Source organism: Quercus robur, chromosome 5, assembly GCF_932294415.1.
Source record: "Quercus robur chromosome 5, dhQueRobu3.1, whole genome shotgun sequence".
In the NCBI taxonomy this organism is placed as follows: Eukaryota; Viridiplantae; Streptophyta; class Magnoliopsida; order Fagales; family Fagaceae; genus Quercus; species Quercus robur.
In genome coordinates, this window is record NC_065538.1 from 32,478,800 (window position 1) to 32,488,176 (window position 9,377).

At 50.9% G+C, this 9,377-nt stretch overlaps 19 non-coding genes and 8 pseudogenes across 19 annotated transcripts; all 27 read right to left on the reverse strand.

Annotated features, from left to right (window-relative positions):
* Positions 1–79: 79 nt before the first annotated feature.
* Positions 80–198, reverse strand: LOC126731890 (5S ribosomal RNA). The gene has a single exon (XR_007659124.1). It is a non-coding gene; the product is annotated as a 5S ribosomal RNA (ribosomal RNA).
* A 231-nt stretch (positions 199–429) lies between these two features.
* LOC126731891 (5S ribosomal RNA) lies at positions 430–548 on the reverse strand. Its single transcript, XR_007659125.1, has one exon. It is a non-coding gene; the product is annotated as a 5S ribosomal RNA (ribosomal RNA).
* Positions 549–779: 231 nt separating this feature from the next.
* LOC126731860 (5S ribosomal RNA) lies at positions 780–898 on the reverse strand. Its single transcript, XR_007659095.1, has one exon. It is a non-coding gene; the product is annotated as a 5S ribosomal RNA (ribosomal RNA).
* Positions 899–1,127: 229 nt separating this feature from the next.
* LOC126731884 (5S ribosomal RNA) lies at positions 1,128–1,246 on the reverse strand. The gene has a single exon (XR_007659118.1). It is a non-coding gene; the product is annotated as a 5S ribosomal RNA (ribosomal RNA).
* Positions 1,247–1,476: 230 nt separating this feature from the next.
* On the reverse strand, positions 1,477–1,595 carry LOC126731967 (5S ribosomal RNA; annotated as a pseudogene).
* Positions 1,596–1,826: 231 nt separating this feature from the next.
* Positions 1,827–1,944, reverse strand: LOC126731907 (5S ribosomal RNA). Its single transcript, XR_007659141.1, has one exon. It is a non-coding gene; the product is annotated as a 5S ribosomal RNA (ribosomal RNA).
* A 231-nt stretch (positions 1,945–2,175) lies between these two features.
* Positions 2,176–2,294, reverse strand: LOC126731876 (5S ribosomal RNA). Its single transcript, XR_007659110.1, has one exon. It is a non-coding gene; the product is annotated as a 5S ribosomal RNA (ribosomal RNA).
* Positions 2,295–2,524: 230 nt separating this feature from the next.
* On the reverse strand, positions 2,525–2,643 carry LOC126731917 (5S ribosomal RNA). Its single transcript, XR_007659150.1, has one exon. It is a non-coding gene; the product is annotated as a 5S ribosomal RNA (ribosomal RNA).
* A 231-nt stretch (positions 2,644–2,874) lies between these two features.
* On the reverse strand, positions 2,875–2,993 carry LOC126731928 (5S ribosomal RNA). Its single transcript, XR_007659162.1, has one exon. It is a non-coding gene; the product is annotated as a 5S ribosomal RNA (ribosomal RNA).
* Positions 2,994–3,223: 230 nt separating this feature from the next.
* LOC126731925 (5S ribosomal RNA) lies at positions 3,224–3,342 on the reverse strand. The gene has a single exon (XR_007659158.1). It is a non-coding gene; the product is annotated as a 5S ribosomal RNA (ribosomal RNA).
* Positions 3,343–3,571: 229 nt separating this feature from the next.
* LOC126731949 (5S ribosomal RNA) lies at positions 3,572–3,691 on the reverse strand (annotated as a pseudogene).
* A 231-nt stretch (positions 3,692–3,922) lies between these two features.
* Positions 3,923–4,041, reverse strand: LOC126731879 (5S ribosomal RNA). Its single transcript, XR_007659113.1, has one exon. It is a non-coding gene; the product is annotated as a 5S ribosomal RNA (ribosomal RNA).
* A 231-nt stretch (positions 4,042–4,272) lies between these two features.
* On the reverse strand, positions 4,273–4,391 carry LOC126731812 (5S ribosomal RNA). The gene has a single exon (XR_007659050.1). It is a non-coding gene; the product is annotated as a 5S ribosomal RNA (ribosomal RNA).
* A 235-nt stretch (positions 4,392–4,626) lies between these two features.
* On the reverse strand, positions 4,627–4,745 carry LOC126731952 (5S ribosomal RNA; annotated as a pseudogene).
* Positions 4,746–4,976: 231 nt separating this feature from the next.
* On the reverse strand, positions 4,977–5,095 carry LOC126731833 (5S ribosomal RNA). The gene has a single exon (XR_007659070.1). It is a non-coding gene; the product is annotated as a 5S ribosomal RNA (ribosomal RNA).
* Positions 5,096–5,324: 229 nt separating this feature from the next.
* Positions 5,325–5,443, reverse strand: LOC126731901 (5S ribosomal RNA). The gene has a single exon (XR_007659135.1). It is a non-coding gene; the product is annotated as a 5S ribosomal RNA (ribosomal RNA).
* Positions 5,444–5,673: 230 nt separating this feature from the next.
* LOC126731878 (5S ribosomal RNA) lies at positions 5,674–5,792 on the reverse strand. Its single transcript, XR_007659112.1, has one exon. It is a non-coding gene; the product is annotated as a 5S ribosomal RNA (ribosomal RNA).
* A 230-nt stretch (positions 5,793–6,022) lies between these two features.
* LOC126731963 (5S ribosomal RNA) lies at positions 6,023–6,141 on the reverse strand (annotated as a pseudogene).
* A 230-nt stretch (positions 6,142–6,371) lies between these two features.
* On the reverse strand, positions 6,372–6,490 carry LOC126731932 (5S ribosomal RNA). The gene has a single exon (XR_007659166.1). It is a non-coding gene; the product is annotated as a 5S ribosomal RNA (ribosomal RNA).
* A 230-nt stretch (positions 6,491–6,720) lies between these two features.
* LOC126731902 (5S ribosomal RNA) lies at positions 6,721–6,839 on the reverse strand. The gene has a single exon (XR_007659136.1). It is a non-coding gene; the product is annotated as a 5S ribosomal RNA (ribosomal RNA).
* Positions 6,840–7,068: 229 nt separating this feature from the next.
* Positions 7,069–7,187, reverse strand: LOC126731935 (5S ribosomal RNA; annotated as a pseudogene).
* Positions 7,188–7,417: 230 nt separating this feature from the next.
* LOC126731944 (5S ribosomal RNA) lies at positions 7,418–7,536 on the reverse strand (annotated as a pseudogene).
* Positions 7,537–7,767: 231 nt separating this feature from the next.
* On the reverse strand, positions 7,768–7,886 carry LOC126731968 (5S ribosomal RNA; annotated as a pseudogene).
* Positions 7,887–8,115: 229 nt separating this feature from the next.
* On the reverse strand, positions 8,116–8,235 carry LOC126731900 (5S ribosomal RNA). Its single transcript, XR_007659134.1, has one exon. It is a non-coding gene; the product is annotated as a 5S ribosomal RNA (ribosomal RNA).
* A 231-nt stretch (positions 8,236–8,466) lies between these two features.
* Positions 8,467–8,585, reverse strand: LOC126731755 (5S ribosomal RNA). The gene has a single exon (XR_007658996.1). It is a non-coding gene; the product is annotated as a 5S ribosomal RNA (ribosomal RNA).
* Positions 8,586–8,816: 231 nt separating this feature from the next.
* Positions 8,817–8,935, reverse strand: LOC126731947 (5S ribosomal RNA; annotated as a pseudogene).
* Positions 8,936–9,166: 231 nt separating this feature from the next.
* LOC126731872 (5S ribosomal RNA) lies at positions 9,167–9,285 on the reverse strand. Its single transcript, XR_007659107.1, has one exon. It is a non-coding gene; the product is annotated as a 5S ribosomal RNA (ribosomal RNA).
* Between the last annotated feature and the right edge of the window lie 92 nt (positions 9,286–9,377).

Here is a 9,377-nt window from a genome sequence, read left to right on the forward strand (position 1 = left end):
AGACTAAGCCTACATAGCGAGCGTGCTGGACCGACGTAAAAGGTAACCCCGACGACAAAAAAAAAGCGAAGAAAAAGAGAGGGGTGAACACGGGGACTTCCCAGGAGGTCACCCATTCTAGCACTACTCTCGCCCAAACACGCTTAACTGCGGAGTTCTGATGGGATCCGGTGCATTAGTGTTGGTATGATCGAACCCATTAGCATAAGCGCGATAAATCCTTATAAAGGATCCGAATGCAGCGATGCACTCCAACACTAGGGAGCTGCAGCCCGTGGGTATTTCAAGATCGCCGCCACCATATTAGCACGAAAAACGAGAACAGCGGCTCCAATTTTTGGCCTGTAGCTGACAAAGCCTACGAAGCGAGCGTGCTTGACCGACGTAAACGGTAAGCCCGACGACAAGAAAAATCCGAAGAAAAAGAGAGGGGTGCAACACGAGGACTTCGCAGGAGGTCACCCATCCTAGTACTACTCTCACCCAGACACGCTTATCTGCGGAGTTCTGATGGGTTCCGGTGCATTAGTGTTGTTATGATCACACCCATCAGAATAAGCGCGTTAAATCCTTATAAAGGATCCGAATGCGGCGATGCCCTCTAACACCAGGGAGCTGTAGCCCGAGGGCATTTCGAGATCGCCGCCACTAAATTAGCACCCAAAACGAGATCAGCGACTCCTATTTTTGGCATGTGGCTGACAAAGCCTACGAAGCGAGCGTGCTTGACCGACGTAAACGGCAAGTTCGACGACAAAAAAAATCCGAAGAAAAAGAGCGGGGTGCAACACGAGGACTTTGCAGGAGGTCACCCGTCCTAGTACTACTCTCGCCCAAACACACTTAACTGCGGAGTTCTTATGGGATCCGGCGCATTAGTGTTGGTATGATCGCACCCATCAGCATATGTGCGTGCAATCCTTTTAAAGGATCCGAATGCAGCGATGCACTCTAAGACCAGGGAGCTGCAGCTCGAGGGCATTTCGAGATCGCCGCAGCCAAATTCGCGCCCAAAACGAGATCAGCGACTCGTATTTTTTTCCTTGGGCAGACTAAGCCAACGAAGCGAACGTGCTGGACTGACGCAAACGGTAAGCTCGACGACAAAAAAAATCCGAAGAAAGTGAGAGGTGCAACACGAGGACTTCCCAGGAGGTCACCCATCCTTGTACTGATCTTGCCCAAACACGCTGAACTGCGGAGTTCTGATGGGATCCGGTGCATTGGTGTTGGTATGATCGCACCCATCAGCATAAGTGCGTTAAATCCTTCTAAAGGAATCGAATGCAGTGATGCACTCTAACACTAGGGAGCTGCAGCTCGAGGGCATTTCGAGATCGCCACCACCAAATTAGCACCCAAAATGAGATCAGTGGCTCGTATTTTTGGATTGGGGCAGACTAAGCCAACGAAGCGAGCGTGCTGGACCGATGTAAACGGTAAGCCCAACGAAATAAAAATCCGAAGGAAAATAGAGGGGTGTAGCGCGAGGAAATTGCAGGAGCTCACCCGTCCAAGTACTACTCTCGCCCAGATACGCTTAACTGCGGAGTTCTGATGGGATCCGATGGAATAGGGTTGGTATGATCACACCCTTCAGCATAAGCGCGTTAAATCCTAATAAAGGATCCTAATGCAGCGATGCACTCTTACACCAGGGAGTTGTCGCCCGAGGGCATTTCGAGGTCGCCGCCACCAAATTGGCACGAAAATCGAGATCAGCGGCTCATATTTTCGGCATGGGGCAGACTAAGCCTACAGAGCGAGCGTGCTGGACCGACGTAAACGGTAACCCCGACGACAAAAAAAATGCGAAGAAAAAGAGAGGGGTGAACACGGGGACTTCCCAGGAGGTCACCCATCCTAGCACTACTCTCGCCTAAACACGCTTAACTGCGGAGTTCTGATGGGATCCGGTGCATTAGTTTTGGTATGATCGCACCCATTAGCATAAGCGCGATAAATCCTTATAAAGGATCCAAATGCAGCGATGCACTCTAACACCAGGGAGCTGCAGCTCGAGGGCATTTCGAGATCGCCGCCAACAAATTAGCACCCAAAACGAGATCAGCGGCTCGTATTTTTGGACTGGGGCTGACAAAGCCTACGAAGCGAGCGTGCTTGACCGACGTAAACGGTAACTCCGACGACAAAAAAGATCCGAAGAAAAAGAGAGGGGTGCAACACGAGGACTTCGCAGGAGGTCACCCATCCTAGTACTACTCTCGCCCAAACACACTTAACGGCGGAGTTCTGATGGGATCCGACGCATTAGTGTTGGTATGATCGCACGAATCAGCATAAGCGCGTTAAATCCTTATAAAGGATCCGAATGCAGCGATGCACTCTTACACCAGGCAGCTGCAGGCCGAGGGCATTTCGAGATTGCCGCCACCAAATTAGCACCCAAAACGAGATCAGCGGCTCGTATTTTTGGCCAGGGGCAGAATAAGTCTACGTAGCGAGCGCGCTGGACCGACGTAAACGGTTAGCCCGACGACAAAAAAATCTGAAGAAAAAGAGAGGGGTGCAACACGAGGACTTCGCAGGAGGTCACGCATCCTAGTACTACTCTCGCCCATACACGCTTAACTGCGGAGTTCTGATGGGATCCAATGCAATAGGGTTGGTATGATCGCAACCATCAGCATAAGTGCGTGAAATCCTTATAATGCATCCGAAGGCAGCAATGCACTTTAACACCAGGGAGCTGCAGCTCGAGGGCATTTCGAGATCGCCACCACCAAATTAGCACCCAAAACGAGATCAGTGGCTCGTAGTTTTGGCCCGGGGCTGACAAAGCCTACGAAGCGAACGTGCTTGACCGACGTAAACGGTAAGCCCGACAACAAAAAAAATTCGAAGAAAAAGAGAGGGGTGCAACACGAGGACATTGCAGGAGGTCACCCGTCCTAGTACTACTCTCGCCAAAACACGCTTAACTGGGGAGTTCTGATGGGATCCGGTGCATTAGTGTTGGTATGATCGCACCCATCAACAAAAGCGGGTGAAATCCTTATAAAGGATCCGAATGCAGCGATGTTCTATAACACCAGGGAGCTGCAGCCCGAGGGAATTTCGAGATTGTAGCCGCCGAATTAGCACCCAAAACGAGATCAGCGGCTCGTATTTTTGGTTTGGGGCAGACTCAGCCAACGAAGCGAGCGTGCTGGACCGACATAAACGGTATGCCCGACGACAAAAAAAATCCGAAGAAAAGGAGAGGGCGCAACACGAGGACTTCCCAGGAGGTCACCCATCCTAGTACTACTCTTGTCCAAACATGCTAAACTGTAGAGTTCTGATGGGATCCGGTGCATTAGTGTTGGTATGATCGCACCAATCATCATAAGCGCGTTAAATCCTTATAAAGGATCCGAATGCAGTGATGCACTCTAACACCAGGGAGCTGCAGCCTGAGGGCATTTCGAGATCGCCGCCACCAAATTAGCACCCAAAACGAGATTAGCGGCTCGTATTTTCGACCTGGGGCAGACTAAGCCTACATAGCGAGCGTGCTGGACCGACGTAAACGGTAACCCCGACGACAAAAAAAATGCGAAGAAAAAGAGAGGGGTGAACACGGGGACTTCCCAGGAGGTCACCCATTCTAGCACTACTCTGGCCCAAACACGCTTAACTGCGGAGTTCTGATGTGATCCAGTGCATTAGTGTTGGTATGTTCGCATCGATTAGCATAAGCGCGATAAATCCTTATAAAGGATCCGAGTGCAGCGATGCACTCTAACACCAGGGAGCTGCAGCTCGAGGGCATTTCGAGATCGCCGCCACCAAATTAGCACCCAAAACGAGATCAGCGGCTCGTATTTTTGGCCTGGGGCTGACAAAGCCTACTAAGCGAGCGTGCTTGACCGACGTAAACGGTAAGTCCGACGACAAAAAAAATTCGAAGAAAAAGAGAGGGGAGCAACACGAGGACTTCGCAGGAGGTCACCCATCCTAGTACTACTCTCGACCAAACACACTTAACTGCGAAGTTCTGATGGGATCCAGCGCATTAGTGTTGGTATGATCGCACCCATCAGCATAAGTGCGTGAAATCCTTATAAAGGATCCGAATGCAGCGATGCACTCTAACACTAGGAAGCGGCAGGCCGAGGGCATTTCGAGATCGCCGCCGCCAAAGTCGCGCCCAAAACGAGATCAGCGACTCGTATTTTTAGCCTGGGGCAGACTAAGCCAACGAAGCTAACGTGCTGGACCGACGCAAACGGCAAGCCCGACGAGAAAAAAAATCCGAAGAAAAAGAGAGGGGTGCAACACGAGGACTTCGCAGGAGGTCACCCATCCTAGTACTACTCTCGCCCAAACACGTTTCACTACGGAGTTCTGATGGGACCCGGTGCATTAGTGTCGGTATGATCACACCCTTCAGCATATGCGCGTTAAATCCTAATAAAGGATCCTAATGCAGCGATGCACTCTTACACCAAGGAGTTGTAGCCCGAGGGCATTTCGAGATCGCCCCCCCCCCCCAAATTAGCACCAAAAACGAGATCAGCGACTCCTATTTTTGGCATGTGGCTGACAAAGCCTACGAAGCGAGCGTGCTTGACTGACGTAAACGGTATGCTCGACGACAAAAAAAATCCGAAGAAGAAGAGTGGGGTGCAACACGAGGACTTCGCAGGAGGTCACCCGTCCTTGTACTACTCTCCCTCAAACACGCTTAACTGCGGAGTTCTGATTGGATCCGGTGCATTGGTGTTGTTATGATCGCAGCGATCAGCATAAGCGCGTTAAATCCTTATAAAGGATCCGAATGCAGCAATGAACTCTAACACCAGGGAGCTGCAGCCCGAGGGCATTTCGAGGTCGCAGCCACCAAATTAGCACCCAAAACGAGATCAGCGGCTCGTATTTTTGGCTTGGGGCTGACAAAGCCTACGAAGCGAGCATGCTTGACCAACGTAAACGGCAAGTTCGACGACAAAAAAAATCCGAAGAAAAAGAGAGGGGTGCAACACGAGGACTTTGCAGGAGGTCACCCGTCCTAGTACTACTCTCGCCCAAACACACTTAACTGCGGAGTTCTGATGGGATCCGGCGCATTAGTGTTGGTATGATCGCACCCATCAGCATATGTGCGTGAAATCCTTTTAAAGGATCCGAGTGCAGCGATGCACTCTAAGACCAAGGAGCTGCAGCTCGAGGGCATTTCGAGATCGCCGCAGCCAAATTCGCTCCCAAAACGAGATCAGCGACTCGTATTTATTTCCTAGGGCAGACTAAGCCAACGAAGCGAACGTGCTGGACTGACGCAAACGGTAAGCTCGACGACAAAAAAAATCCGAAGAATGTGAGAGGTGCAACACGAGGACTTCCCAGGAGGTCACCCATCCTTGTACTGCTCTTGCCCAAACATGCTGAACTGCGGAGTTCTGATGGGATCCGGTGCATTGGTGTTGGTATGATCGCACCCATCAGCATAAGTGCGTTAAATCCTTCTAAAGGATTCGAATGCAGCGATGCACTCTAATACCTGGGAGCTGCGGCCCGAGGGCATTTCGAGATCGTCGCCACCAAATTAGCACCCAAAACGGGATCAACGGCTCGTATTTTTGGCCTGGGGCAGGCTAAGCCAACCTAGCGAGCGTGCTGGACTGATGTAAATGGTAAGCCCGACGACAAAAAAATCCGAAGAAAAAGAGCGGGGTGCAACACGAGGACTTCGCAGGAGGTCACCCATCCTAGTACTACTCTCGCCCATACACGCTTAACTGCGGTGTTCTGATGGGATCCGGTGCATTAGTGTTGTTATGATCGCACCTATCAGCATAAGCACGTTAAATCCTTATAAAGGATCCGAATGCAGCGATGCACTCCAAAACTAGGGAGCTGCAGCCCGAGGGCATTTCGAGATTGCCCCCACCAAATTAGCACCCAAAACGAGATCAGCGGCTCGTATTTTTGGCCTGGGGCAGGCTAAGCCTATATAGCGGGCACGTTGGACCGACGTAAACGGTAAGCCCGATAACAGAAAAATCCGAAGAAAAAGAGAGGGGTGCAACACGAGGACTTCGCAGGAGGTCACGCATCCTAGTACTACTCTCGCCCATATACGCTTAACTGCGGAGTTCTAATGGGATCCAATGCAATAGGGTTTGTATGATCGTACCCATCAGCATAAGTGCGTGAAATCCTCATAATGCATCCGAATGCAGCGATGCACTCTAACACCAGGGAGCTGCAGCTCGAGGGCATTTCGAGATCGCCACCACCAAATTAGCACCCAAAACGAGATCTGTGGCTCGTATTTTTGGCTTGGGGCAGACTAAGCCAACGAAGCGAGCGTGCTGGACCGATGTAAATGGTAAGCCCGACGAAATAAAAATCCGAAGAAAAATAGAGGGGTGCAGCACGAGGACTTCGCAGGAGGTCTCCCTTCCTCGTAATACTCTCGCCCATACACACTTAACTGCGGAGTTCTGAAGGGATTCGGTGCATTAGTGTTGGTATGATCGCACCAATCAGCATAAGCGCGTTAAATCCTTATAATGCATCCGAATGCAGCGATGCACTCTAACACCAGGGAGCTGCAGCCTGAGGGCATTTCGAGATCGCCACCACCAAATTAGAACCCAAAACGAGATCAGTGGCTCGTATTTTTGGCTTGGAGCAGACTAAGCCAACGAAGCGAGCGTGCTGGACCGACACAAACGGTAAGCCCGACGAAATAAAAATCCGAAGAAAAATAGAGGGGTGCAGCACGAGGACTTCGCAGGAGGTCACCCTTCCTCATACTACTCTCGCCCATACACACTTAACTGCGGAGTTCTGAAGGGATCTGGTGCATTAGTGTTGGTATGATCGCACCAATCAGCATAAGCGCGTTAAATCCTTATAAAGGATCTGGATGCAGCGATGCACTCTAACACCAGGGAGCCGCAGCCCGAGGGCATTTCGAGATCGCCGCCGCCAAATTAGCACCAAAAACGATCAACGACTCGTATTTTTGTCCTTGGGCAGACTAAGACAACAAAGTGAATGAGCTGGACCGACACAAACGGTAAGCCCGACGACAAAAAAAATCCGAAGAAAATGAGAGGGGTGCAACACGAGGACTTCACAGGAGGTCACCCATCCTAGTAATACTCTCGTCCGAACATGCTGAACTGTGGAGTTCTGATGGGATCCGGTGCATTAGTGTTGGTATGATCGCAACAATCAGCATAAGCGCGTTAAATCCTTATAAAGGATCCGAATGCAGCGATGCACTCTAACACCAGGGAGCTGCAGCCCGAGGGCATTTCGAGATTACCGCCACCAACTTAGCACCCAAAACGAGATCAGCAGCTCGTATTTTTGGCCTGCGGCAGAATAAGTCTACGTAGCTAGCGTGCTGGACCGACGTAAACGGTTAGCCCGACGACAAAAAAATCCGAAGAAAAAGAGAGGGGTGCAACACGAGGACTTCGCAGGAGGTCACGCATCCTAGTACTACTCTCGCCCATACACGCTTAACTGTGGAGTTCTAATGGGATCCGATGCAATAGGGTTTGTATGATCGCACCCATCAGCATAAGTGCGTGAAATCCTTATAATGCATCCGAATGCAGCGATGCACTCTAACACCAGGGAGCTGCAGCTCGAGGGCATTTCGAGATCACCACCACCAAATTAGCACCCAAAACGAGATCAGTGGCTCTTATTTTTCGCCCGGGGCTGACAAAGCGTACGAAGAGAGCGTGCTTGACTGACGTAAACGGTAAGCCCGACGACAAAAAAAATTCGAAGAAAAAGAGAGGGGTGCAACATGAGGACATTGTAGGAGGTCACCCGTCCAAGTACTACTCTCGCCCAGATACGCTTAACTGCGGAGTTCTGATGGGATCCGATAGAATAGGGTTGGTAAGATCACACCCTTCAGCATAAGCGCGTTAAATCCTAATAAAGGATCCTAATGCAGCGATGCACTCTTACACCAGGGAGTTGTCGCCCGAGGGCATTTCGAGGTCGCCGCCACCAAATTGGCACGAAAATCGAGATCAGCGGCTCATATTTTCGGCCTGGTGCAGACTAAGCCTACAGAGCGAGCGTGCTGGACCGACGTAAGCGGTAACCCCGACGACAAAAAAAATGCGAAGAAAAAGAGAGGGGTGAACACGGGGACTTCCCAGGAGGTCACCCATCCTAGCACTACTCTCGCCCAAACACGCTTAACTGCGGAGTTCTGATGGGATCCGGTGCATTAGTTTTGGTATGATCGCTCCCATTAGGACAAGCGCGATAAATCCTTATAAAGGATCCGAATGCAGCGATGCACTCTAACACCAGGGAGCTGCAGCTCGAGGGCATTTCGAGATCGCCGCCAACAAATTAGCACCTAAAACGAGATCAGCGGCTCGTATTTTTGGACTGGGGCTGACAAAGCCTACGAAGCGAGCGTGCTTGACCGACGTAAACGGTAAGTCCGACGACAAAAAAGATCCGAAGAAAAAGAGAGGGGTGCAACACGAGGACTTCGCAGGAGGTCACCCATCCTAGTACTACTCTCGCCCAAACACACTTAACGGCGGAGTTCTGATGGGATCCGGCGCATTAGTGTTGGTATGATCGCACCCATCAGCATAAGAGCGTGAAATCCTTATAAAGGATCTGAATGCAGCGATGCACTCTAACACTAGGGTGCTGCAGCCCGATGGCATTTCGAGATTGCTGCCGCCAAATTCGCGCCCAAAACGAGATCAACGACTCGTATTTTTAGACTGGGGCAGACTAAGCCAACGAAGCGAACGTGCTGGACCGACGCAAACGGTAAGCCCGACGAGAAAAAAAATCCGAAGAAAAAGAAAGGGGTGCAACACGAGGACTTCGCAGGAGGTCACCCATCCTAGTACTACTCTCGCCCAAGCACGCTTAACTGCATAGTTGTGGTGGGATCCGTTGCATTAGTGTTGGTATGATCGCACCCATCAGCATAAGCGCGTTAAATCCCTATAAAGGATCCGAATGCAGCGATGCACTCCAACACTAGGGAGCTGCAGCACGTGGGTATTTCAAGATCGCCGCCACCATATTAGCACCAAAAACGAGATCAGCGGCTCCTATTTTTGGCCTGTAGCTGACAAAGCCTATGAAGCGAGCGTGCTTGACCGACGTAAACGGCAAGCCCGACGACAGCAAAAATCCGAAGAAAAAGAGAGGGGTGCAACACGAGGACTTCCCAGGAGGTCACCCATCCTAGTACTACTCTCACCCAGACACGCTTATCTGCGGGGTTCTGATGGGTTCCGGTGCATTAGTGTTGGTATGATCACACCCATCAGAATAAGCGCGTTAAATCCTTATAAAGGATCCGAATGCGGCGATGCACTCTAACACCAGGGAGCTGTAGCCCGAGGGCATTTCGAGAT